The sequence below is a fragment of the Capra hircus genome, chromosome 14, assembly GCF_001704415.2.
Source record: "Capra hircus breed San Clemente chromosome 14, ASM170441v1, whole genome shotgun sequence".
NCBI classification, from domain to species: Eukaryota; Metazoa; Chordata; class Mammalia; order Artiodactyla; family Bovidae; genus Capra; species Capra hircus.
The window spans coordinates 48783349-48807979 of NC_030821.1; the positions used below are offsets into that span (position 1 = coordinate 48783349).

A 24631-nucleotide genomic window follows, 5' to 3' on the forward strand; every position below is an offset into this window, starting at 1 on the left:
CAAGTCACTTGGTGTCATCCTTGCCCTTACGCACCACAGGCAAGTTACGGCTCATAAACACGAAAAGGAAAATCACTCCAGGGAACTTCTACCCGATCATCTTTCTTGATTTCACTCCAGAGAAAATAGAAATTGTTTCCACTATAAAATGGAACTTAAAACAGGATTAACAGTCAGAGACTCAGTCCCACTGAGCACTTGTTGAGAATTAGTGGGCTCAGATTTGTACAGAATCTGACCAGGGTGTCATTCCTGACTTCCAGGAAATTTCTTCCAAATATTCCTATGTCATCAAGAATGGAGTATGGCATAATGATGAAAATAGAAAAATCTGATGGTCTTCTCTGAGCCACCTCCAGGATAAACACTGTGAATTACTTTCACAGGCATAAAACCTTATGGATATCATCAAAACAAATTCACATCTGAATGATCTTTTGTTAGAATAAGGAGAAAATGCAAAGCCACAAAAGAGGGGTGATAAAGCCACCACTATACATATAAATATTAAATATTTATATTTAAATATAAATTTAATATTTAGCATAGATAGCATATTAAAAAGCAGAGAGATTACTTTGCCAACAAAGGTCCATCTAGTCAAGGGTATGGTTTTTCCACTTGTCATGTATGGATGTGAGAGTTGGACTGTGAAGAAAGCTGAGCGTCCAAGAATTGATGCTTTTGAACTGTGGTGTTGGAGAAGACTCTTGAGAGTCCCTTGGACTGCATGGAGATCTAACCAGTCCATTCTGAAGGAGATCAGCCCTGGAAGGACTGATCATTGGACTGATCCACTTTCTTTGGAAGGAATGATGCTAAAGCTGAAACTCCAATACTTTGGCCACCTCATGCGAAGAGTTGACTCATTGGAAAAGACTCGGACGCTGGGAGGGATTGGGGGCAGGAGGAGAAGGGGACGACAGAGGATGAGATGGCTGGATGACATCACTGACTCGATGGACATGAGTCTGAGTGAACTCTGGGAGATGGTGATGGACAGGGAGGCCTGGTGTGCTGTGGTTCATGGGGTTGCAAAGAGTCGGACACGACTGAGCAAATGAATTGAACTGAAATGATACATATAAAGCACCATCCACTGTTCTTCAGAGATTTCAGCTCTTTTTCCCAGAGAAGATACTTGGTTTATTATTGCCATAAAGCAAGCCTTTATGGAGAAGGAAATGGCAGCCCATTCCAGTATTCTTGCCTGGACAATCCCATGGACAGAGGAGAAAGGCAAGCTACAGTCCATGGGGTCACAAAAGAGTTCAACATGACTTAACGATTAAAACAACAGCAACAACAAAGCAAGCCTAGATCTATGCTTAAATTGGATTCCTTTTATGTGCTTCTTTTGTTAACACCTTTGTAAGGACTTTTCTGTTTATTTCACTGTAAAATAAGAAGCAGCAAGTTACTGGGCATCTTGATAGTTTCTAGCAGAGGAAAGTGAAAAAATTCCTTCCGGTAGAATGTTACTACGTATGAAATGCAATGATTTATCCAGGTTTGTGGCTAACTATGCTATCTTTTAATAATCAGAAAGTTGAAAATTAGAAAACCAAATGCAAATATTTCTTAACATCTGCCAGCCCACCACCAGCTGGCCTGCATCTCTCTCTTCCTCCTTATATCTGTGTGCTTTCTTATTTCTCATCTTATAGACTTCCCAGGGGGTGCTAGTGGTAAATAATCTGCTTGCCAATGCATGAGACTTAAAAGAGATGGGTTCAGTCCCTGGGTCAGGAAGATCCCCTGGAGAAGAGCATGGCAACACACTCCAGTATTCTTGCCTGGAGAATCCCATGGACAGAAAAGCCTCGTGGGCTGAGGCTTTTCCGTCCATGGGGTCATAAAGAGTTAGACACTCAGGCATGAAAAATTTTAGCTCATGTTATTAGATTACATAGCTTATTATTCCATAGATTGAGCCCAGGACATTTCTCCTCATTTCTAAGTGATTTTTAGTTTCTGCTTCACTCTCACTTGCCCCACCCCTCCTCCACTATTATACTCTCTGAACTCTTGGAAATTTCAAAGTTTGTGATGTGAGTTTATCAGCTCCATAGTCTCTACCCTTCTGGACCACCTTTCCTCTACCCTAGCTACTCCTGGGGCCAATGTAGTCAATCCCCAACCAGTACTTCCTGTCATCTCAATTTCACACCCGCTGCCCTTGGACATCTGTCATCTTTCCACAATTCCAACCCCAACAATTCTCTGACCCGAAGGTGAAGGTGAAGGTGAAGTCGCTCAGTCGTGTCTGACTCTTTGCGACCCCGTGGACTGTAGCCTACCAGGCTCCTCCGTCCATGGGATTCTCCAGGCAAGAATACTGGAGTGGGTTGCCATTTCCTTCTCCAGGGGATCTTCCTGACCCAGGGATTGAATCCAGGTCTCCCGCATTGGAGGCAGACGCTTTAACCTCTGAGCCACCAGGGAAGCCCATTCTCTGACCCGGTGGCGGGGCTATTCAGTCCTTTGATCCAATCACTTTGGGCCAGCCCTTCCTCTCTTGACATCCTCACTTCCCTCCTGACCAGGTCAAGGTCATTTTACACAGTCATGATATTGAGTCTTTGTGATCTTGACCCACTTCCTCCTCCCTCACTCTGCCATCCTTGTTGGTGCACCACGACCCCTGTGACATTCAACTCCCTGCCCGCTCCTCAACTGCACATGTGTCACTGAACAAAGAATGGGCCTAAGTCCAGCTGGGCAACCACACTGGACCCTCCTAGTCCTACCACCCTTCCATTCTCTAAGATGTCACCTTGCCTCTCCTCGCATCCTCAACACTCCTCTCCCATCACCCAAGCAGATACCCTTGGTTTAAACTTCACTGAAGCAATAGAAGCAACTGGAAGAGAACTTCCACAGGTTTCCTCCCATTCCACTCCCCAGGTAGGCTCATCTACCAGTTTGTCTGCTCCAATACCCTGCCTTATCATCTACTAGAATAGATGAGTCATCCATGCTTTCACTGTCTGAAGCCAATTCAACACCTGTGTACTGGCTTCTACTTCTTTTCGCCTATTCAAAAAATCTTAGCTCCAGCAACCCTCCTCTCTTTCATTAAGATCATCAATCTTCCTTCCCAAATTCCATCCTTCCCATCAGCATAGAAACATGCTTCTTTCTCCCATCTTTTACAAACCTTCTTGACCTCTTGATCTGGCATTGGCTGATGCCCCACATTTCTTTGCTCTGCTTGCAGCAAACTCCTTGGAAAAGGCACCATATTTCTGTCTTAATTTCACTTCCCCATTCTCTCTTATGTCCACTGCCATCAGACTTTCTCTCCCTCTACTTCACCAAAGTTGCTCTCAGACTTGTCACTAATGACTGCCCAGGAGACAAATCCAACCATCAGTTCTCAATTCTCATCATCCAACTAGTTATTCACTCTCCTCCTTGAAACACTGTCTTTATTCAGTTTCCAAAAAACTGAAAACTCCTCCATCCTTTTTCTTCCCTCATTTCCCTGGGTTCCTCTTCAGTATCTTCTGTTAATCTCTCCTCTTCTTTTTGACCTCTTAACTGTTGGAACACCAGAGGCTAGTCTTTCCTTCTTTCCTCAGTCTATACTCACATCTTTGTTGATACAATGCTAATGATTTCCAAATGCAAACCTCTATTCCCAAATACAGACCCATAAATCCAAATGCCTGCTGACTCAACAATTTCTCCACTTGGAGGTCTAATAGACACTTTGAACTTGATTTCCAAAAGTGAACCCTGATCTTCCTCCCCAGAGCTCTTCTGACTGTGTAGCCTTTCTAATTTCAATGAACAACTCCATCCTTTCAGTTGCTTCAGCCAAAACTTTTGAAGCATCCTTGATTCTTTTTTCTTTTCTTCCCCACCCACCCCTGAAGATAGCTAGCATCTGATTACTTTTTACTACTTTCCTGGCTATCATCAAATCAGAAGCACTCTTATCTCTTTAAGTAGCCTTGTAATCAGTCTCTTTTTACCTTTGCCCATCTGTAGGCTATTCTCAACATGACAGATAGAGAGAGGTTTTTAAATAGAAATCAGAATGTACTGTCCCTTTGTACAAAATCCTGCAGTGACTTCCCTTTCATCCCGGGAAATAGCCAAAATCCTTCTCATGGTTCACAGGTCACATGTGGCCTATTATGACTGGTTGACCTCATTTTTTTTTTTCTTTTAACCACTCTCTGTTTCCTCACTCTATTTCTGCCATCGTGTGATTCCTCTAATGTGTACATATCTTGGGACTTCTGCTGTAGCTATTTTCTCTGTATGGAATTCTCTTCCTCAAAATATTTGGTTGCTGGGACTTACTTGGAGGTCCAGTGGTTATGACTCTGCAATTCCAATGCAGGGGCCACAAATTCAATCCCTGGTCAGGGCACTAAGACCCCACATGCTGCATGGTGTAGCCAAATGACGAAAAAAAAAAAAAAAAAAAAAAAGATATCTGGCTGCTACTTCCTCACCACTTTCAAGTCTTATTCTAATCTTGCATCTCAATAAAATTTTCCTTATGAACCCTCCTTAACACTGTTACCAACTCCGACTATAATTCTTACTCAACTTCTCTTTCATTTCATAGTACTCACTACTTTCTAATATACTGTATATATTTGATCTTATTATTATGCTTCCTTTTATTTTCTCTATTCTGTCACTAAAACTTGAGATCCACAAATGTCTAAATACTTTGGTGGCACACTAAGAATCCCCAGTACCTAGAACAAGGCTTGGCATGTTGTGGGGCAGCTGCTGATGAATAATTGTTGAATGAAGGAATGCACAAGGGGAGGAAGGAACAACAACAAAAGTGAATTAACCGCCTCGAACTGAGCTATTTACGTGAAAACCCTTTTGTTGAGACTTTGGAAAAAATTCTTTCCCTAAAGTGTTATGCCTGACAGTAAGAGCTTCTGTTACAGAGTTTAACTGGTTTCCCAATCAGAGTGGGTTCTAAGTAGCTGAAAAATTCTCCCCATGTTATATTAAAACAAATGTAACTGTGCTTCAATCACTAGGCACTACCATACAGACCTGGGGACATTATAATAAGAGCTTTTCGGAAGATGGAACAAGGTGAGTGGACTTATTTTAGGGTCTGATATAAAAATCAAAAGTCCAAACAGGTTTATCAAAAGCCTGGCCAAGTTTCCTGTAAGCCTGGCTCATAGAGAAAGAGAAACTAAGCTGATACATCATTTCAAATGGAAACTATGCAAAATTCAGTGGCTTCATGTGGTTTCAACCCCAAACCAGGTGGAACCTGAGGCTTTGGCAAAGGTTCACATTAAATTCTTAACTGGGGAATGTAAATCAAGGAGGAAAATGTTGGAGAAAAACTAAGAAAGAAAATCTTCAGTTTTGAACAGTTCTGGAACCACAAACTTAAATCACTGCTCTCTAAACATAATCTCACTCTGGCTTTAAACAAGTACAATCATTTTGAAAAAATGTCCCTCAACAATGAACCAGCTTTTGTTATCCTATCTTAGAATTTAAGGGCTCCTTCACAATCACGCTGTTGCTGTTGTTCAGTCACTAAGTCGTGTCCGATCTTTGCAACCCCATGGACTGCAGCACACCAGGCTTCTCTGTCCTTCACTATCTCCCAGAGTTTGCTCAAATTCAGGTCCACGGAATGGGTGATGCTCTCTAACCATCTCATCCTCTGATGCCTCCTTCTACTTCTGCCTTCAATCTGTCCCACACTGGGGTTTTTCAGATCAAATTATTATTTCCATCTGGTAGGCTGTGTAATCAAAGCACAAAGATGAAAATGTGGACTTGCAGAAAGTAACTGAAAGAATGAACCAACATTGCATTCATAGCTGAGTTTCTTGACCTACAAAACTGCAGCCTTTCATTGAAGGGAACCAGTCATACAGTCAGAAACAAAAGGGAATTTTAAGAATCCTTTGGATAAAATGTGATTAAGCATTAAAAGTCTGTTGTTTTGATAACAGCAATATTGTATGAACCCTGAGTTGACCTATAGAGTAGGAATAAATTATCAGTACTGTGGTTTGTATACATGCGTGTGTGTGTGTGTGTGTGTGTGTGTGTGTGTGTGTGTGTGTGTTTAAGACTGGAATACTTCTGAACTGTAGTTGTTTTTCAGTTGCTCAGTTGTGACTGACTCTTTGTGACCCCATGGACTGCAGCACACCAGGCTTCCCTGTTCTTCACCATCTCCAGAAGCTTGCTCAAACTCATATCCATTGAGTTGGTGATGCCATCCAACGATCTCATCCTCTGTCGCCCCTTCTCCTCCTGCCTTCAATATTTTCCAGGATCAGGGTCTTTTCAAATGAGTCAGGCCTTTAGCTTCAGCATTAGTCCTTCCAATGAATAGTCAGGATTGATTTCCTTTAGGATTGACTGGTTTGATCTCCTTGCTATCCAAGGGACTCTCAAGAGTCTTCTCCAACACCACAGTTCAAAAGCATCAGTTCTTCAGTGCTCAGCCTTCTTTATGGTCCAACTCTCACATCTATATATAACTACTGGAAAAACCATAGTTTTGACTAGATGGACCTTTATTGGTAAAGTAATATCTCTGCTTTTTATTATGCTGTCTAAGTTGTCTGTAACTTTTCTTCCAAGGAGCAAGTGTCTTTTAATTTCATGGCTGCAGTCACTATCTGCAGTGATCTTGGAGCCCAAAAAAGTAAAGTCTGTCACTGCTTCCATTGTTCCTCATCTATTTGCCATGAAGTGATGGGACCGGATGTCATGATCTTTGTTTTTTAATGTTGAATTTTAGGCCAGCTTTTTCACTCGCCTCACTCATTTTCATCAAGAGGCTCTTTAGTTCCTCTTTCCTTTCTGCCATGAGGGTGGTGTCATCTGCATATCTGAGTTTATTGATATTTCTCCAAGCAATCTTTATTCCAGCTTGTGCTTCATCCAGCCTGGGATTTCTCATGATGTACTCTGCATATAAGTTAAATAAGCAGGGTGATGATACAATATATAGCCTTGAAGTACTCCTTTCCCAGTTTGGAACCATTGTTTATGTCCAGTTTATGTCCATTGTTTATGTCCGGTTCTAACTGTTGCTTCTTAATGTGCATACAGCTTTCGCAGGAGGCAGTTAAGATGGTCTGGTATTCCCCCTTTAGGATTTTCCACCGTTGTGATCCACACAGTCAAAGGGTTTACTGTAGTCAATGAAGCAGAAGTAGATGTTTTTTCTGGAATTCTCTTGCTTTTTTAGGATCCAACGGATGTTGGCAATTTGATCTCTAGTTCGCCTGCATGATTTTAGGGACATTTTAACTAATTAGGTAACATTATTCTAATTACGGGCTTCCCCAGTGGCTCAGCAGTAAAGAATCCACCTGCAATGCAGGAGATGTAGGTTCGATCTCTGGGTCAGGAAGATCTTCTGGAGGTGGAAATGGCAACCCATTCCAGTATGCTTGCCTGGAAAATCCCATGGACAGAGGAGACTGGCGGGCCTCCCGTCCATGGAATTGTAAAGAGTCAGACATGAGTTAGCGACTAAACAACAACAATTCTAATTATAGGAAATTTCCCATGTCCAGAAATTTTAAGCATCATAGATTTTTAAGAGACTTCCATAAAAAATTCTATATTCTTCCAAATACAGGTATTTCTCATGTACAATCTCTGGTACAGGTATTGTACTAAGCTTTCAGAGAGAAATCTTTAATGAGACTTCCACACACCTTCTGAGTGTATACTCCATCCAGACACAAGTTGTATCATACAAAGCCTGTCTTAGTATTTCTCTAGTTAGAGAGAAAATCTTTTAAACTAAGATGGATTTCCAATTAGAAATGTAAGTTACATTCCCTTCCTTTCACTTAGAAGTGATGTTTCAGCCCTTCAGTTGTGTCCAACTCTTTGCGACCCCATGAATCGCAGCACACCAGGCCTCCCTGTCCATCACCAACTCCCGGAGTTCACTCAAACTCACGTCCATCGAGTCGGTGATGCCATCCAGCCATCTCATCCTCTGTCATCCAATTTTCCTCCTGCCCCTAATCCCTCCCAGCATCAGGGTCTTTTCCAATGAGTCAACTCTTCGCATGAGGTGGCCAAAGTATTGGAGTTTCAGCTTTAGCATCATTCCCTCAAAAGAAATTCCAGAGCTGATCTCCTTCAGAATGGACTGGTTGGATCTCCTTGCAGTCCAAGGGACTCTCAAGAGTCTTCTCCAACACCACAGTTCAAAAGCATCAATTCTTCGGCACTCAGCTTTCTTCACAGTCCAACTCTCACATGCATACATGACCACTGGAAAAACCATAGCCTTGACTAGACAGACCTTTGTTGGCAAAGTAACGTCTCTGATTTTCAATATGCTATCTAGGTTGGTCATAACTTTCCTTCCAAGGAGTAAGCGTCTTTTAATTTCATGGCTGCAGTCACCATCCACAGTGATTTTGGAGCCCCCAAAATAAAGTCTGACACTGTTTACTGTTTCCCCATCTATTTCCCATGAAGTGATGGGACCAGATGCCATGATCTTTGTTTTCTGAATGTTGAACTTTAAGCCAACTTTTTCATTCTCCTCTTTCACTTTCATCAAGAGGCTTTTTAGTTCCTCTTCACTTTCCGCCATAAGGGTGGTGTCATCTGCATATCTGAGGTTATTGATATTTCTCCACAAACTACTAAACTGACACTGTACTGACATTTGAAAGAAATTCCTCTGTAAGTCAGTGCTCGGGGTGGAAAAGCAACCAGAAAATGGAGTATTTCCTTAAGAAAAAGGCAGTCTTGTGACAAGCACTGACAAAAGGCAGAAGGATGTAATTTTTTCCTCTCTGACCTCTGTCTAGGGGATGCAGATGATGGCAATTTCTTAATCCATTTTCATGCAAAAGGAGCCAGTCAACAAGATATTGCAAGCAACAGTCCCCATTCCCAGTTAGTTAACCTTGCACATCTTTTTCCTAACCTGAATTCCAACAGCTTCAAGTGTATAATATAGTAGGAGCTAATCTTTTCACTCCTATTTTTAATGCTTCAACTAGTAAAGGTATTTCATTTTGAAGCGTTTCTTTTAAATGCACTGAATATGTAGTTATAATCTGAGTGATTCTATAGCCTCCTGTGTATGCAAAGCATTTTTGAATTTTTGCCAGCCATCAAAATACACATTGCGATTAGTTTACTGGAAGAGATATAAAACTGAAAGAATAAGGGGGGAGAAATAAGGTGCTGGGAAAGAACAGTCTGAAGGGAACTAATGAATACCACGCAATATCTTAGCCTTTTAATCCAACAGTAATAGGTCGTGTTTGAGTGGCTCCAAACATCTGTTCCCTCCAAAGGTACTTTTACTTCTTTTATCTTATATTTACAACAGCCCATGGAGGGAAGGGAGACAAGCATATGCTAATTGTATAGAAAATTACAGAGTAAACAAAAAATGCAATCAACCCTCAGTGTAGGCCAGGATTCTTTGGATATCCACAGACTGTCCATACCCCTTCCAGCACAACACTGATATGCTAACTGGCTTCTCCCATGGCTCCTGGACATTGCTGAGTCCCATCATGTCTGGCCAGATCAGATGCCTATGAATAGTGTAGGGTGGGTTTAACTCTGTTAGGGCATTCTTACCTCATATAACTCAATACCAAGAAAATAATCCAATCAAAAATGGGCAGAACACCTAGACAGACATTTCTCCAAAGAGGAGTACAGATGCCCAAAAGGCATGTGAACAGATGCTCAACATCACAGATTATAAGAAAATGCAAATCAAAACTACAATGAAGTACCATCTCATACCAATCAGAATGGCCATCATCAAAAAGTCTATAAACAGTAAATGCTGCAGAGGGTGTGGAGAAAAGGGACCCTTCCTACATTGTTAATAGGAACGTAAACTGATACAGGAACTATGGAGAGCAATATGCAGGTTTCTTAAAAAACTAAAAACTAAAAATAGAACGACCATATAAGCCAATAATCCCACTCCTGGGCATATACTCGGAGAAAACCATAATTCCAAAAGATATACCAATGTTCACTGCAGCACTGTTTACAATAGCCAGGACATGGAAGCAACCTAAATATCCATCAACACAGGAATGGATAAAGATGTGGGACATATATACAATGGAATACTACTCAGTCATAAGGAGGAATGAAATGGTGCCCTTTACTATTGGCACTATTAGGTGGACCTAGAGAGAGTCATACAAAGTAGAATAAACAAATTTTAATGCAGAAAATACATCCAATCTTTTCTTGGTAAAACTGTAAAAGTAAATAATTTTAAAATTAATTTTATGGTAAATTTCATTGTAAGTAGCTACACCTAATTGATTTTCTTTGTAAGCAGTGTATTTTCTTACAAAGAAATCCACTTGCCTTAAACACTTGCCTTATTTAGCTGCCATTGTCAACTTTTGATCATGGCCTCAGATTTTTTTAATGCCAACTAGAAAAAAAAATAAAATAAAACACTGTCTTGAAAATTTGGGAACTCCTGATGGTGCTGAAAATATTTTTTGGGGAAATATTTTGGTTATTTTAAAAATCTTTAAATAATTATTTTCCCTCAAAGGTCCTATAGCCTAATTGTGCTCAGTTGCTTAGTCATGTCTGACTCTTTGTGTCCCCGTGAACTGTAGCATGCCACGCTCTCTGTTCATGAGATTTTCAGGGAAGAATACTGGAGTGGGTTGTTATTTCCTCCTTCAAGGGATCTTCTTGACCCAGGGATCAAAACCTCATCTCCTGGGTCTCCTGCATTGCAGGTGGATTCTTAATGGCTGAGCTATCAGGGAAGCCCCATAGCCTAATTACCTGGCAATCAACAATAAGGTTAGCAGAAATCACTGCAGTTCATTTCAAAATCTGCTCAGAATAGGATTCTTTCAAAACATGCCTCTTTTCATGTTGATAGCCACAATCTGCAACAGTTTTCACATACTTTTGTGACATGTACATCATCACCTCACCTCTGCCCTAACTTACCACACAAGTTCTCTAGTCATCAGTGAGCAAAGTCATATGACAAACACGAATTCCCACTTTAACCCAATTTTACTTTTACATCTCTGTATACTCTATAAGAGAGAGAAAGACCTTGTCCCTAGATACAAACAAGCACCTGAATACCAGTGGTTTACCAAAATCAAACCTTCATTTTTACAGATACTCTAAACCACAGATGACAGTGTAAAAAGGCTGCAAGGTTTCAGTTCTATTGCAAAGACTCATGCAGCAAAAATATCCTTTAAAAAAGGTCTCAGACAATGACTTATTTGTATGAAGCCTATTAATGCAATACAACAGAATCTTAATAACAGGATTTGAACCTATCATGTAACTAACTATTCCAGGGCTAACTTCCTAGAAAATCTAACCTTCATTTGTAATTGTGATGCACTCTTGCAAAATCTAAGCAGATGAATGAGGTGAAATCAGGACACCATTGAGAGAAGGGACTTAAAAATTGAATATATCCGCCATCAGGGGTACTAGGAACTCAAGATCGACACAGATCAAATGCTTCCTCTGCAAGCAGAATTAATCAGTCCTAAAAATGTCTTACCATGGTACAAGGCAGTATTTCTTTTCAGGAAGTGCCAACTTTCTACTGAGAAATATATTCCATTTTAACTTCAGAATTATCCTACCAGAAAGGGCACCAGTTTAAGATCTCTGGCCTGATACCAAGCCATGTCATTACGCTCTGCTTCTTGAAATTCACTATGTTGTAAGAATTCGGACACTCTGTCCTAAACTCAGTGGTCTTAAAAAATGCTGTAAACCTAGTGTGGGCCATTTTTCAGCACTGGATGAAACGGTTCTGCCCTTCTTATCCATTTTAAAGATGTCTTGGGGAAGATCTTAATGTGAACAGGGTCCTTAGACCCCTCCTAAGAAGCATGACCACAAAGTAATCTCTTGTTAACACAATGCATCTGGGCAGAGAACAGATCATTGTGTGTGACCTGATTCCATTTCAGTGAGTGTCCTCGTAAAGAATGACATCATCCCATTCTTTTTCTTGATCTCCACTTGTGACTATTCCCAGCCCCCAGTCCCCAGGCTCATCATAATTAAGCTGCTTCCCCCCTCCCATTCCCCATTCCTCATCTTCACCGGAATTGTTATTTTCCTCTGAACTTCCTGCCGGAATGTGTCATGAGGGCAAGAGAAAAGGGTTTCCTCTGGTGGGTCAACACTGCTACAGTTTGCTTCTCGGATGCAGGAGACAAAGCATGAGTCTGATGGCAGTCAGAGAAGACTGAGAGGGTCATCTGCCGGGTCCTAGTCAGACGAGAACAGAGAAGCCAGGTGAAGGTGGCACAGCCTGATGGGCGCAACGTTTCTTGTCCCACTGGAGTTGTTACTACTTGTTGTTAGTTAGTTGTTAAGTCGTGTCTGACTCTGAGTTGGGTTTTCTTTAAGTACAAGTTCATCGACTTGGAGGGTATATTGTCTAAACAGATTCATTTAACTACATACATACCATGTGTGCGTGTTTGTATACTTGCATGAACTAACACTTCCTTTATCACATAGATTTGTATTGAAAGACTCGTATGTGAAAGTATTTTAATACAGATGGATGGATGGATGATGCGGGAGAAGATCCTATTTTAAAAACCAGCATGAGGAGGGCTTCCCTGATGGCTCAGTGGTAAAGATTCACCTGCCAATGCAGGAGACACGGGTTTGATCCCTGGTCTGGGAAGATTCCACATATGGTGGAGGAACTAAGCCCGTGCACCACAACTACTCTAGAGCCTGGGAGCCACAACTACTGAAGCCCATGAGCCCTGGAGTCCATGCTCCCCAACAAGAGAAGCCACCACAGTAAGTCTGTGCACAGCAGCTAGAGAAAAGCCTGCGCAGCAATGAAGACCCAGTGCAGCCCAAAACAGACAGACAGAGCACAAGAATGCAGACAAACTGAATGGCCCTGGGAGAGAAGGTACCGACTGTGAGGTTTTGAGTATTTTCTTTTACAAGGAAAAAGAAAAAACAACTTATTTCCCACATCCATGTAATGGAAGATGATACACAACTTTAAACTATGAAAAATGAAGACAATGCAGAAATTGGACACTGTTTTGATAGAAAGGTAGGCGAAAAAAAATCCGAGTAAAATTGTCCATCCTCCAAGTTTCCAACTATGTAAACCACTAGGTAGTACCATATAAAATTACTGCTTTTGTAGGTAAAAAATAGCCAGTTAGCTGCAATTTTCTAGGATTCCACCTAGCATGTATTCACCTAGAAAAGATTTATGGGTTTGGGTTAAGCATGTGTGCTTCTTAACTTAAAAAAAAGTTCCCATTAGGTAGCAATTATATTGTTTTTACAACAAATACATGATTTTAACTGACATTAAGATTTTGAGTCCTAAATTGACCTTTTTCATGAGAAATGTTAAGGGTAAGGGTGGTCACAAGAGTCTGCTTCTTAGCGTGCGCCGTCAGCTCTATATACTCGGCAGCAAGATTTACATGCCCTCAGATACCAAGATGAGAATAATGTTACTGGCTTTTAGGGTCCACATATGAAATTGATTCTTTGAAAAGATGTTGTTTACTATTACAGTCTACAGACGATTTTTAAAAAATACTCAAATTTAAATTAAGATATTTGAGTATAACTTAAATAATTAAGGTAATAAAAATAAATAAAGTGCCAGGGCAACACAGCTAAGGCATGCTTTTAACATTTTCCATCCCCAAAAAGCATCCACAGGGCTAGGAAAGGTCTTAATTTCCTTACAAACAACATAGTCGCTGTTTTAAACTATCCCATCTGTGTGCACCAAACCTCGTCTGACAGTGCAGTTTTTGAGTCCAGAAGGTACAATAGCAGCCATTCAGATTTTGGCAGGTGCACTTCAAGCTGAATACCAGGCTCCACAAAACATAACAGCCTGTACCACAGGTGTGAACATTTTTGACAAGAGCTCTCAAAAATCTCCCCCAAGCTGTGAAATTTAATTGTCCTTTCGATGTCTTATTATACCTATCTCTCCTTGGAACAAGAGAGAACCTTCTGGCAAACAAACAGCCAGGGGATGCTTGGCCAGCTTCTGAGATCTGCTTTATGACATCTCCTGGTTTTGTTTCTTATGCTATGTGTTTTGGAGGTGATGCCAAGTTCAATGAGCTTCAGGTAAGCAGTTCTTAAAGCTGGAAAAATAGCAAATGAAAGGACTTTATACCCCAATGACATGAGCAGAAAGCCAGTCAAAATGCACACGGCAGCATTTTGAAAACTTAAGACTCATTAAAATGGTTCCTACACAGAAAGGACCCATTTCTTTCTACAAAATTTGCCAGCTGGGAGGACTACAGCTATGAGAATACAGATGTGGCAGTGGGAAGGGTCTTAGCTACCTATCTAATCCAGCTCAAATTATAGAGGAAGAGGGGCAGAGATCTCTGAAGCTGGCAGCTGGTCAGACCCTAAATTTTCCAGTCCAAAAGATGAAAACAGCAGACTAGAGTTGGCTCTAACAGGGTTCTGCAGATTTTTAGGAAATAAGTGTCATGTGTGTTAAATTTGAGCAAGTGATTCTGATTTCATCCAGTATTAGAGTAAATGCATTCTATTTTCTCATCATAAGGACAGGCTGAGAAATGAAAGGATATAATACTTAAAGTGGTGAAACAACTCATTAAAGGGAGAAATGTGTGAAAGAATATTGTGCTTAGTGCTCAGTTGTGTCCAACTCTTTGAAACCCCATGGGCTGTAGCCTGCCAGGCTCCTCTGTCCATGGGATTCTCCAGGCAAGAATATTGGAGTGGGTTGCCACGTGCTTCTCCAGGAGATCTTCCCAACCTAGGGATCAAACCCAGGATCGAATCCTGCTTTGCAGGCAGATTCTTTACTGTCAGAAACACCAGGAAAGCTCTGAAAGAATATTGGCCAGATAATAAACAACATGCATCCCAGCAAAGTGGTCTCTTCATAGCTCAAGAGAAACTCAGAAAGATGCTTTGAGAAAGCAGGTCTGGAGTGACCTCTTGGGATGATACAGGGTGACCTCCAGTATTAAGGGTTTTCCACCCTTTTCTATCGTTAATTTTGAATGACATGATGCCCAAGAACAACTTCTTTCTTTCCTACAGAAAAATGGGTACATTGGATGAGAGGTTCACAAGAAAAACTGGTAAACTGACTCAAGATGATGAAGCAGATTTAAGAAGTCACAGTTGTACTGTTTATTGAGCTTATTCCTAAACAGGTATCATTTTCAGTTTGCTTTGGAATACTTTCCTCTCCCATTTGGAGTTTCAAAGTAAAGAAGACCTAAATTTCAGCTTGTCTTCTCCTACTGTTGATTTAGCTTGTGAATAACAGGAATCTAATACATTACTGGTGAGACCCCAGGCCACCTGCAGACAAAGCTCTGAGAATTAGAGAACTGCCAGTGCTCATGACTACGTCAAAGAAGCAACCCTGGTCCACCCCCACCCCCAATGTTTCCAGCTATTTCCCTTCTTCCCTTGCAATCTGTAATATGAGGACAAAATGTTGAATTCCATAAGTATTAGAAAGAAAAGCTGGAGACATCAACCCTCAAAAGACAAACCAGAAATTTAGGTCAGACTTGAAAATTTTTGTTTTGTTTTGCTTGTGTGACGTTCATGAGCTTTTTGGTGATTAAAGGACTTATTCCAGGTCAACCTAGGTTAACATAAGAATTAGAATGAAAATCAAGCAAAGGGCAATGATTTCGATGAGCTGAAAAAACCAAGAGGAGCTCAACAGTTTCCATGGTGTTAGTTTTCACTGTGGGTGGAAACAACTTTCAATGTTGACATTTGAGAAAAACTCATGGGGAGGGGGTGTGGTATAAACTCATATGAGTCAACACCCCTAAGAATGTTTTCACAACCGAGGCTGTATTGCTGAGGTGGGTCTCTGTGGCTCGCCCTGGCTCAACAACACTCTAGGCACCAATGTTTCTGACTGAGGAGAGAAACTATGAGGTTAAGCTGTGAACAACATGGATGACACCTGCAGTCTTCACGCGAAATTGTGGATGACTGGGCATAGCAGACCTGCCATGAACAACCCCCTGGAATTCCCCTGAGCTTCTGGAATAGCTCATAAAATGTTAATAAACCAACATGATTCTTCAGATGGTTCTTTTGCCATTCCTGAAGAAAATATCATGCAGTGATTCTGCCTTTTAGCTTTTTCAGCCAAAAAGGAAGAGAGTGCTATAGGGAAGAGCAGAATTATCAACTCCTCATTTTCTGATAATTCCCCATCTATGAAATGCTACCCTCTCCAAGTGACATGGAGTACTCAGGTATTGCTAGTGTCATGGTTTAATTAACCAAGAAATCAATATTTGGGACTTCCCTGAGGGCTTCCCAGGTGGCACAGTGGTAAAGAATATGCCTGCCAATGCAGGAGAGGCAAGAGACTTAGGTTTGATCCCTGGGTTGGGAAGATCCCCTGGAATAGGAAATGACAACCCATTTCAGTATTCTTGCCTGGAAAATTCCATAGTCAGAGGGACCTGGCAGGCTACAGTCTATGGGATCACAAAGAGTCAGACATGACTGAGTATGCACTCATCTGGTTGTCCAGCGGTTAAGACTCTCTGCTTCCAAAAAGGGGATGTGAGTTTGATCCCTGGTCAGGGAACTAAGATTCCACATGCCACACAGTGCAGTCAAAACAAACAAACCTCAATTAATAAAAAAAAGAGACAGAGATCAATATCTGATATTGAGTACCTTTGACAATTTTCTGTGATTACTCTGTCTTGGAGAACCTGCATGTCATTTGCCAAATTCACCTCCCTCAGATGATGGGGCTGGCCGTCAGCACCTACAACAGAGGAAAGCAAGAATGCCATCAGGAGCATTTCATTAGCGATTTATCTTTCAGATGTTGCCTTTCACACCTTCATAGGAGGATGTCATTAGGAAGAGCATTCTCTAAATTTCATTCAGACTGAGTTTCCTACAGTCACTCCAAGAGACTTTGAAGTATTGTGGGTCATTCGGTCCTTTTATAGAAGTTTCCATTTGACTTTCTATTCACCTAGGGAAAGACTTTCCATTATATTCATTTCATATTATTCTCTGACTGGATTTCATAAAGTCAATAAAGAAGAGTTTCTCTTGAAAGGTTTACAAAGTGTTCCAAGTTTAAAAGTTGAATGACGTCTAATTTCAGCTGCTAAGACCTATTTTAAAGGAATATGTGCAGAATCATAAAATCTAAAGTGACTGCAAGTGGTTATTTGATGAGTAGCAAAGCAAGCATTTCCAAGTGGTAAATTTGTTTCTATTCTGCATTTAGGAGAGGTGAAAAATATAAGTAACTAAAATTAACTTGGATACTTAGAATAAGAGGAAATACCCAGTTTAATGCATTCAGTATTGGATGAAACCATCTTGCTGCCATGAAGAGCACATTTTAACATAAATACGGTGTTTATGTATGCATTTAACATAAATAAATGCAGATATGATACATAAAAGACAATAAAAACAGATAACTAATGAGAACCTACTGTATAGCACAGGGAACTTTACTCAGTGCTCTGTGGTGACCTACATGGGAAGGAAATCAAAAAAGAGAGGCTGTAAAGAACTGCCTCCCTGTTGCAGAAGATGCAGTTTCGATCCCTGAGTCGGGAAGATCCCCTGGAGTAGGAAATGGTAACCCACTTCAGTATTCATGCCTGGGAAATTCCATGGACAGAGGAGCCTGGCGGGTTACAGTCCATGAGGACACAGAGTCAGAAGTGACTGGGAGACACGCACGCATATGTAAACACAGAGCTAATTCACTTCACTGTACAGAAGAAACTAATACCACATTGTAAAGCAACTATACGCCAATTAAAAAAGGGATAAACTCTTAATTGGCCAAAATTATATTAAAGCTCATTCTCATTTGTAAAATCAATAAAAAGGAGGAAGAAAGAGAAGAAATATTGTATATACATCTTATAAAGAAATATAAGCTCTCAGATATATAAGCTTTAAGAAAAGAAGAACAACACACACTATTTCACCACTCCAAATTTCCTCTGCATTTAAAAAATATTTCTCTTACAGCAAATTCCCATCAGCTAGCTATTTTACATACGGAATACTCAAGGAACCCAAACCGAGGCTCTGTAATAACATAGAGGGGGTGGGATGGGGAGGGAGGTGGGAAGGAGGTTCAAGAGGGAGGGGACATATGTATGCCTATGGCTGAGTCATGCTGATGTTTGGCAGAAACCAACACAATACTGTAAAGCAATTATCCTTCAATTAAAAATAAATAAAGTTTAAAAATTAATCATATTTCTACATAATAACAATAAATAATTGGAAATTGAAAAAATGTTTCTCTTGCTCATATAATAATGTTAAGACGTTTCCTTTGGAACTCTCTGACCTCTTCATTAATGAATATTCTCAGAGTTAATGGGTGTAGATTATTTCAATGCAGTAGACCTGGAATCTCTTCTTGTTCTGAACTGACTCTGATGATTCAGCTTAAATATGGACAGTCCCAGGTCCTCTGCTCTGTTCTGGAAGCTTCACTCTTAGAGAAATTGTGGTGGCAGGACCTCCCTGCAGGTGGCTTCCCCTTGCTGGACTCTTCCTCTCACCCACTCTTGCCCTTATGTCTTTTTCCATTCCTGGCAGATCAATTCCTCCACCCCTTTCCACCATGCTGTCATCTGTCATATCCAGCCCAGTCAGTCTTTCAACTCTGCCCCTGTGCTTCTCAGCCTGGGAGTTGGTGAGTTCCAGGAGAACTTCTATACTCTCTAACATTATAAATTATTATAAGCATCATGGAGATCTCTATTTTTAAAAATATGTTCCTGGAAGACATATAAATGCTTATGTTTATAATTATGCATGATACCCTGTGATCTTCCAAAATAAAAATTTACATTTGACTTTGAGGCTTCCAGTATCTGGCTGTGGTCATGCTGGATCATAGCCTAATGTCAAACAACATCCTTTCTGTGGCTATTCAGAATCTACTACTGGGAGCGGCCGGAATTAGGTGTGAATTCCAGGTTACAGCATCCATTGGCTAGGTGACCCTGAGCGAGTTACTTCATTTCTTTATGCCTCAGTCTCCTCTTCAGAAAAATGAGGATTAAAAATAGTATCTAATTCCACAGGGTTGATATGAGGATGACAGGCTGCTGCTGCTACTGCTAAGTCGCTTCTGTCGTGTCCGACTCTGTGTGACCCCATAGACGGCAGCCCACCAGGCTCCCCCATCCTTGGGATTCTCCAGGCAAGAATACTGGAGTGGGTTGCCATTTCCTTCTCCAAAGCATGAAAGTGAAACGTGAAAGTGAAGTCGCTCAGTCGTGTCCCACTCTTAGTGACCCCATGGACTGCAGCCCACCAGGCTCCTCCAACCATGGGATTTTCCAGGCAAGAGTACTGGAGTGGGGTGCCATTGCCTTCTCCTGGATGACAGGCAAACATCCTCATTAGAAATTTAGAATAAGTGGCCAGCAAACATTGGTGATCATTATTACTGGCACTGAATTGTTTGCTAAGCCAATTAAGAAAGATACAACCTCCCATGGTATAATTTGCAGTCAAAGATATTTTCATGAAGTGAGACTAGAGTTTTCATTCATTGTATAGATGGAGGCTTTGCTTTGTCATCACCGGAATGATACTGTGTAAGAAAATAGTGCAGTTATTCAAAGATAGAGGTGATTAAAGAAAGAACAGAGGCAGATATTTATACCTGCTTAATATGTGTCTGCATGTGAGAGTCAAACACTTCTCCTGTGCTGTGAAGTTTTATTTGCCAAGAGAGTGTAAGGTGATAGGATGACTGAGACACCATAGTTTTTAGTTCCATAATCTCAACACCAACAGATGGAACCTGGATCCCTTCTTCCTTTATATGTACTAATTTGTAATAATTCACTATAAATAGTCAGAGTATGAAATGTGCAATGGAAATTTTTAATTAAAATATTTCTCTCTCCTTTTTGGCAATATTATTAATGAACACTGGTTAAAACAAATTTATTCTTTAGTTTCAGCAAAACAGCATCATTTGGCAAATAAAATCAATATGACTAATTCTAACCAATTAATTTGATGCCAACAACACAATATTGTTGGTTTATAGTTTTCTTTATATTTAATTAGCTATTTATTTTGCACTTTCAATACCGTAAGTATAATTATATCATTGTAGATTTATAGTTATACGCGTGCATGTGTGCGTGCATTCATGCTAAGTCACTTCAGTCATGTTCAAGTGTAGCCTCAAGGATCAGCTGACAACTTCAGGTTTCATTTATCTATCTCCCCAGAATTCCTACAGCACTTAAAATCTGTGCCACACAATGCAGCATTTAGTTAGAGGGTCTCTGTTGCTGTCTAGACGGGGGAAGGTCTCATTTCTCTGGTCAGGTTTTCAGATTCCGAGGCATGAAGGTTGTGCCTTGGGTTCTTTCCTACATTTTTAGCTCTAATCATCTCTTCCCAGAACTCCATGCACTGATTGAGTATCACTGTATCATCAGGATCTGAGTCACACATCGACCCTTGGTCTGTCTGGAGTTTATTCGAGTGTTGGTCAAGTATATCTAGTCTGAGAACCTGAATTGCTCCTGAAGCAAGAAAACAAGAGCAGCCCACAGCCCTAAAGCTGGGCTACACAAACTTGAACGGAAAAGGAAACCACCAGTCCAGCTTTGGGTCATTTTATTCTTTTTTTTCCCTTTAGCCAGATCTATCATATTTTCTGCAAGCAACGACTCGACCTAAGACTCCGAAGTACACGTGTGCGTTTGAAGTGAGCTCATATGAGTCTCAATCTCTCTGCTTGTAAAATAACAGGTTAGATTGGAAGACCTCCAAAATCACATCCTGCTCTAAAATTCTAAAAAATGTTGGCACATGTGCCCATTAATTTGACACTGAAAAGCAGTGAAAGTGTCAGTTGTGTCTGACTCTCTGCGGCTCCGTGGACTGTAGCCCACCAGCTCCTCTTTCCATGGAATTCTTCTGGCAAACATACTGGAGTGGGTTGCCATTTCCTTCTCCAGGTGATCTTCTCAACCCAGGGACCAAACCTGGTTCTCGTGTATTGCAGGCTGATAGATTCTTTATTGTTTGAGCCACCAGGTAGCCCAACTAATTTGACAATAAACATCCACAAACAAGTGTGGTGTGCGCCACAATTTCACCTGCTGATAATATGTCCAAAAGTCAAGCTTGATGGTTTAAGAGCTTTCGTTTGAAAGTTTGGTTTGGCGTCTCTCTCTGAATTAGTGTGCTACTGTACTTGGCACCTAGGAAGCCATGCTGGAGAGCTAGTGGATGACTGACCTGAGCTGTCTGGGCTTTCTCTGTTGTTCAGAAACTGAACTGCATTTCCTGGCTCTCAAACTTCGTAAACTCATCAGATTTTGCTGCAGAGAAATGTCATTCAAATAACAGTCCCTGGTGGAAAACACTAGCACCATTCATAGTTAGTGAAATGCTGAAACAGTAACTAATATTTTAAAACTGTGGATTGAAGGCATTTCTGTATACTCTACACGTACATGCGTTTAGATAGATGTGTGAAAGAAATGTTTCTTTTCCTCAAGCTGTTGTCCTTTAATCGTCTCCTAAAAGTGGCTTTAGTCCTGTTGCAGAAATGTACTCTCTTTCTGCTCCCCTCACCTTGGAAAGTAATAAGCGGTTCCAACCGCCTTCCCGAAGGAGTTGTTGGAAGGTCCAAAATGTCCTCATTAGGAAGCTTACGTCGAGCCACACAAATCTTGCCATTGTAGATGGTGTACGCATGTGGGACCATTACTTCATGCACAATGACATGAGCCCAGAAAACATGTGAACAGGAAGCCAAACCCAAGAGAGAGTTGGGGCACTTCCAGCTTTGCATGGAGCCCAGAAATGAAGCAAAATTCAGCAGTATTCTGGACTCAGGTGTCTGGGGGCCAGCACAGCTGCACCCCAGCCCTCTTCAAACACTACGTAGGAGAGCACAGTGGCTCCAGCAGCACCCAGCCTGGACTCAATCATTATGTCAGCAAACCCCAAAAGATCATGAAGACGAAGTCCTTGCTTAGGAAGCTAGACTTTAAATGGCTTGAGTAACCTAAAAGCAGAATGGCCAGCACCATTTATGGGAGCTCGGTATATTCCTCATGCTTTCAAGCATGCTAATGGGAATTCCCCCCAATATATCTTGCTCCTTCTTTAAATAATAAACTTTCCCATAATGCAAGCTCATCCTATTCTAAAGTATATATTTGGTGATTATTTTATATTAAAGATAGTGACAGTTCCTTTCCTTCCTTCCTCACTTTCTTTTTAAACTGTTTTAAAACCTTTTACATCATCTCAGAAACCAAAGATAATCTCTGAAGTTTGGGGAATTTGAAGTGAGCTCCCAGAAGCCGGATGGAATTCATATAATAACCAAATACTATCTTTCTGATGAGTGATAAAACTCTATATTTGGAAGTGACAAAAGTTTCTTAAATCTCCTTTTAAATATGTTGATACAGTTTACCTACCAGGAGGAAATATTATACTTGACTTTGTGAGATCAGCCATGAAGGCTGGGGCAAGCCCCTTTCGTAATAAATGGTTTTTGCTCCGAAGTGTTCAGGTGTGGGTAAGAGCTCTAAAATTCAGGAAATCCAATAGAGGCTTTGCCATAGAAGATTAGAAAGGGTAAAAGGCTATAAGAAAACTAAGGTTATCAAGTAATCAGACCTCAAAGACTTAAAAAGTCACAGCTTCCTGTCTGCTAATCAGCTTGTTTTCTGTTCACTCTAAATGTTAAAATTCTTCCTCTCGTTATCTTTAAAAAATTTACAAATGTGACACACCTGTCCTTTCCAGGATCCCCCATTCAAGTCAATGGGAAGAACTTCCTGCTCACCCTGAAGGAGGAAATGTTTGTGGGACAAGTCACGGCCAGGTAAGAAATCACCTTCTTTGCTTTAGTCTTATACGTTTCCTCTTTTCCTCTAGTCTCTGAGTGGGTCCTCAATTCCAGGGAAGTAAAATAAAAACCCTGCTAAGGAAAGAGCTACTTCATGATGAGTAAGTATAAATTCTTCATGAATATGTGCTCTTTATGAATAAGTATTCTACTCGCCTACGGATCTTTTTCCAAGTCTCTGCTTGTTTCTGAAGGTTTAGAGGAAGTACAGATTTCTCTTTTTGAGGGTATACAAAGTTATTGGCAAGACTACTCTGGACATGGCCTTCCTGTTGAAACTGAGTGGGAAACAACCCACTCAACGGCAGAGGTACACGATGGAAGCTCAGAGCCCCAGTGAGCCCAGAGACTGACATTTCTTCTGGGGGACTGAGCATAAAGGGGAAGAGCCCGGTTTCTATGTTTTGTCTCTACATTTCTAAGACAAATTTGGCAATTTTATACTTTTTAAAAAGCTACGTTTTACATATAAGCAATATAATTTGTATCATTTTTTTAGATTCCACATATAAGTGATATCACGTGGAATTTTTTTAAATGATGCAAATGAACTTATTTACAAAACAGAAACATAGAGACAAACATAGAGAACAAATTTATGGTTACCAGAGGGGCAAGGGGTCAGGGAGGGACAAATTAGGATTTGGAGATTAAAGTATATACAACTATGCATATAATAGATAACCAACAAGGACCTACTGTATAGCACAGGGAACTATAGTCAATATCTTGTAATAGCCTATAATGGAAAAGAATTTTAAAAAATTGATTTAGTCATATATGTATATGTGTATATATATACATATATACTTCATTATATACCTGAAACTAACACAACACTGTAAAGGAAACAAAAAACAGTATCATTTATATAAAAAAGATTAAACAAAAACTGACTTCTTATATTACTTAATGTTGTAGGTTAGCCTCTCAACCCAACATTCAGTTCAGTTCATTTCAGTTCATTTCAGTCGCTCAGTCGTGTCCGACTCTTTGCGGCCCCATGGACTGCAGCACGCCAGGCTTCCCTGTCCATCACCAACTCCTGGAGTTTACTCAAACTCATGTCCCTCGAGTTGTTGATGCCATCCAACCATCTCATCCTCTGTCATCCCCTTTTCCTCCCACCTTCAATCTTTCTCAGCATCAGGGTCTTTTCAAATGAGTCAGTTCTTCGAATCAGGTCGCCAAAATATTGACGTTTCAGCTTCAGCATCAGTCTTTCCAATGAATTTTCAGGACTAATTTCCTTTAGGATGGACTGGTTGGATCTCCTTGCATTCCAAGGGACTCTCAAGAACCTTCTCCAACACCACAGTTCAAAAGCATCAATTCTTCAGTGCTCAGCTTTCTTCATAGTCCAAGTCTCACATCCATACAGGACTACTGGAAAAACTATAGCTCTGACTAGACGGAGCTTTGTTGGCAAAGTAATATCTCTGCTTTCTAACATGCTACCTAAGTTGGTCATAGTTTTTCTTCCAAGGAGCAAGTGTCTTTTAATTTCATGTTTGCAGTCACCATCTGCAGTGATTTTGGAGCCCAAAGTCTATCACTGTTTCCACTGTTTTCCCATCTATTTGCCATGAAGTGATGGGACTGGATGCCATGATCTTAGTTTTCTGAATGTTGAGCTTTAAGCCAACTTTTTCACTCTTCTCTTTCACTTTCATCAAGAGGCTCTTT

General features: G+C 40.7%; 1 protein-coding gene across 2 annotated transcripts in view; it reads right to left on the minus strand.

Moving 5' to 3' along the window:
* Positions 1–24631, minus strand: part of SULF1 (sulfatase 1) — a 192387-nt gene that overhangs the window by 135987 nt on the left and 31769 nt on the right. For both annotated transcript variants that reach the window (XM_018058433.1, XM_005689044.3), the window contains exon 2: positions 16720–16813. The gene's annotated coding sequence lies outside the window, so the exon portion shown is untranslated. The remainder of the gene's footprint in view (positions 1–16719; positions 16814–24631) is intronic.